Source organism: Olea europaea, chromosome 20 (assembly GCF_002742605.1).
Source record: "Olea europaea var. sylvestris chromosome 20, O_europaea_v1, whole genome shotgun sequence".
NCBI lineage: Eukaryota > Viridiplantae > Streptophyta > Magnoliopsida > Lamiales > Oleaceae > Olea > Olea europaea.
The window spans coordinates 16,077,060-16,081,554 of record NC_036256.1 but is presented as its reverse complement, the minus strand read 5'-3'; the positions used below and the strand labels follow the sequence as shown (position 1 = coordinate 16,081,554).

At 35.1% G+C, this 4,495-nt stretch overlaps 2 non-coding genes across 2 annotated transcripts; one reads left to right on the top strand and one right to left on the bottom strand.

The window, feature by feature from the left end:
- Window positions 1-3,754: 3,754 nt before the first annotated feature.
- TRNAP-UGG lies at window positions 3,755-3,826 on the top strand. The gene has a single exon. It is a non-coding gene; the product is annotated as a tRNA-Pro (tRNA).
- A 234-nt stretch (window positions 3,827-4,060) lies between these two features.
- On the bottom strand, window positions 4,061-4,132 carry TRNAP-AGG. The gene has a single exon. It is a non-coding gene; the product is annotated as a tRNA-Pro (tRNA).
- Between the last annotated feature and the right edge of the window lie 363 nt (window positions 4,133-4,495).

Genomic DNA, 4,495 nt, shown 5'->3' with positions numbered 1-4,495 from the left:
GTGCACAACAAAGTTCAAGCAACTCACCACAAAACCGAAGCTTAACCACCTTGATTTAGGATGTAGCTCTGATACCAAATTGTTGGGAAAACACCTCCCAATGAATGCCCAAAGATCAAACTAAGTTGGCAAAGTGAAAAATCCAAAACACTTGAAGAACAAGAAAATGAGGAAGAAATGATTTCCAATGGAATATATGAAGATCAATGTGTTTGGATTACTTGAACAAGCCTCAAGTTAATCCCCAAGAAAGAAAATAACTTTGAATTTATGCCCAAGATGAATAACCTTCAACTTGTAGAATTCTCACCAAAGTTTTCTCTCTAATTTTCTCTCTAGGTCTTGTCTTGATGAAAGAGGGAAAAAATGGCAATATATACATGCCGGGGCGCCTAGGCGCCATGGAAGTGGCGCCTGCCTTGGCTCCACTGTCGGGGCGCCCAGGCGCCATGGAAGTGGCGCCCAGGCGCCATGTTTCTGCCGGGGAGGCAGAAATTGGGCGCCCGGCAGAACAACCCCCTTCTCCTCCCTTTCTTCCCAGCTTCTCTTCTTCTCACAGGTACTATCTTCTCTTTCTTACTTTGATTATTTTATCCTTGAAAAATCTTTCGTTTTATCAATCTGACAGTGTAGTTTTGACAACTTTTTCGAGTCTACTTTTTCCCAGCGCCGGAGGACTTCATGCACAAGATTGTATTAGAGCGGTTTTGATATATCTGTTGGAAGAATTTTGTGAATAGTGACGTCGAAATAAGTATAATGATGGTGACAAAGCCGAGGCAAGAGTTGGACTCTTGCTGCCCCCTCGACCCCCGCGACCTGACCGGGCAGGTCGATCCCCATTTGTGCGCCCCGAAGCGGCGAAGTGGCAAACAATTTTGCCTAAACGGATTGAGTCGAGTTTTTGAGTATTTGGCCGAAGTCGATACGAACTTTAATCGATTTTCAATTCTCGATTTATTTAACCAATATCCAACAATATCTAATGAGCTGAGGAGCACATGGAAAAGAAGAGGACTTGATTATCGTACTTGGGACGATATATTTCAATTATATAATTCTTGACATTTGTCGTGTAGTGCAATATATTGATAGACAAATATATGGAAGCATGATTTCTTCCGAGCTTCTTTATCCTTTTAACATGACAGAAACATACCCTTGTTTGGGTTCACAGATGGCTCCTCCTCATGGCAGTGACGTGTGGTGCCTGCACGATCCTAACAACGACGTGTTATGGAATTTCCATTAATTATATACGCTTAAAAACAAGAGCAAGAAATGGTAGGGAAAACTGGAAGTAATAATCTATAATAAAATTGATCTCCTGCCCTTAATAGGCAGAATAAAAACTTCTCAATACTGACGTGGCAAGAGAACCTAGTTATAGTTTTCTGAATGACCATTTTAGATAATCATAACTAAGGTTCTTTTGTTTCGTCAGCGGTGGAAAGTTTTTATCTGATTTTTTCTGTCATCGGCAATGAGAAAAAGTAACCTGTTGCAGTCACATCCAACAACAGAAAGAAGAATCAATAATTTCGTCTTCTACATATATTAAACTTGTATGCTGACAGAATGTCTGTTAGGATTTTTGTTAGGATTCCTGTCATAGATGCAAAGTTTACAATTGTACAGTTATTCAATGTATCATTTCTTCAGGCATAAGGAAATAGAAGGCCTCCTGCTGGGATCTTATACTGCGTTTCTATACAGAGCAAACGACACAGATCCCTTGGGAGCCTGCCTTCTCCTTTGACAGCCCATCTGATATAGTACCTAACACGTTTCCATAAATTGGAGACAAAGCTTATAGTATATAAAAGTCGGGAAAAATTTACCTAACAGTCAAAGCTTCCCCCTTTCTTGGGCCGAGCTATAAGAAGCAGAAACTCATCCTATATAGTGTTCATGGGGATTTATATAATCATCCTACCAAATCCTTGCACACACCATCATATACAGTCTGATAAACTCGACCAAATCAACTTGAAATTCACGAGTATATATTTGTTTCACTTCATTGTGAAGCGATGAAGCGAAGAAATGAAAAAGTGCAGTCATGCTCGTTTTAAATAAGGAAATATGGCATAGGAACGACTTCTGTGTTCTCAACTTGATGCTTCGAGTCTCATTAAGTTCTTGTTTGTTCATATTATAATTCTCTAAGAACCAGAACGAGAATCAGAGTCTCAAGGTAAGAAAGAACTTTTCTATGATCCAGCCAGGGGCAGAGCCATGACATTTCTTCAATGCTGGCCCAATTTAACCGACACCAAACTCTTGAGTTTTTGGTTATAAATTTGATGATGAAAAAAATGTAAAACAATATCACAAAAATACTAAAAATGACATAATTCATAATTTACACTTATTCCTTGCGTGTTTTCATACTTTGACATCGTTGTACATAATATTATTATCAATCTTCAAAAAAATGTATCTCATTCAAAAAATTAAATTTCCATGGTAGGATGTATGGTCTTACAAAAAACATGAATATCTCGTTTTTAAATAAAAACTCTGTCAATTTATAGATGTATCTTATCAAAGTTGGGAAGATAAAACTTCGATCGGTCATATTGTATTACAATTATCTTTAACATACTAATTCAACAATAATGGCAAGTGACCTTCCACTTATTTATGCACAGATGAGTGATTGAGACTAACGAAATAGTCTATTTTTCAATATTGAGAAAGAAGAGGAAGCGATCAATGAATACGTAACAAAGTTTACAATCAGAGACATAAAAAAATAAATCAAACTATCGAAATAAGGCTCTCCAAAAGATCCACTGCCAATTTTTCTTCTTAACTTTAACTTTCCACCAATCACATAATCCATAATTAATTTCCTAAAATCGATAAAATCAAATAAATAAATAAATAAAAATCTTTCTTTATTCCACAATTAATCACTCAATACAAAAAGCATCAAATCCGGACTTCAAAAATACCCTTTAGATCCACGAAATCATCGCAAAAATTAAATCATCCAAAAATCACAAAAGTTCATTTATTTTGAGTTACCTAAAAAATCCGAAAAGTCTACAAATATTGTTCATCCCATCATTGCATTCCAAACATGGGGCTCTTAAAAAGAGGAGGGAAAAAAAATTGTGTTTGAAAAGGGAATGGGCCCAAAGTTGACAATATGGGGGCTCCGCCCCTGGATCCAACTTTGGGTAGTTTGCTAAAATGTATTTTCAGGACCAAGATCGCTTAGTTAGTCTCTTGCAATTGGATCGTTACAATTACGGGTTGGATGTCTAATTGTTCATGTAGTAATGACAGTATCTTGTACTTGAATCAGTGGCTCACTTTTTCTATTAAATTATAATCAAATTACTTTATGTTGGTTATAATTGATGATTACACTAAAAATTGAAAGCATTTCGTGATACAAATATTTTGCATAAAAATGAATGTAGCCAAACATATATAAGCATATTATTCATTTTTCCTAAAAATCAGTATGTATAAAAATAAATAAAAATGATCTACTAAGCTTGGTTTCTTTACTTATATTGAACAATAGTAACATGACACATTTATTAATTGATGGATCATTTAATTTCTTATATCTATTATGAAAATATTTACCAATTAATGGATATGATGTGTCGTTATTGCTTAGTAGATTATTTCTCTACAAATAAACATCACATTAATAAGATTACAGAATTTAGAAAAACACTAGGCGATTTTATTTTTTTAATCTTAATTATATTAATGTAAATACAAATTAAGTGGGCATTTGGTCTAGTGGTATGATTCTCGCTTTGGGTGCGAGAGGTCCCGAGTTCGATTCTCGGAATGCCCCCTTTTTTCTGTATTTGTTCTAGTATTTATCTTCCTTTTGCTATTACTTTTTTTACTCTGTTTATCTGCTTTTAGATTTTTTCCTTTTTGTCAAATCCAACAGACCTAAAAAGTAGACAAAACTGATATAATCAAATTATAATCCAATTTATTTTGCTTCAATATTTCCTTTTCTTGTAAGATCCCTAAATAGCATAAAAATGAAAACTAAGTGCGAAAGCAAAAATAAGAAAATGGGGCATTCCGAGAATTGAACTCGGGACCTCTCGCACCCTAAGCGAGAATCATACCACTAGACCAAATGCCCTTTACATTGTTTGCGTTCGACTTTACTTTTTATAAACATTAAAATCTAAATTAAAAATATCATTGTTGCTTCTAGCATGTTGAATGATTTTATTTATGCTGGGTAGTAGGGTCTCTGCACATTCATTTCAGTACTTTGATTCAGCTAGAAGAACAAGATGTGATGAAGAAAATGATACTAGACCTACTTTTCTTTTGACACTGGTACTAGATATTGGGAACAATCTTTTACTTTTAACAATGTACTATCAACAAATCGAAAATCAATTCCTATGAATGACAAAATCTCACAACCAAGAGTTAAGGAATGTGGTGAGGGGAAGATCGTTTGAAAATGTGCTTGATGGGAAAAAGTTGTCATCGG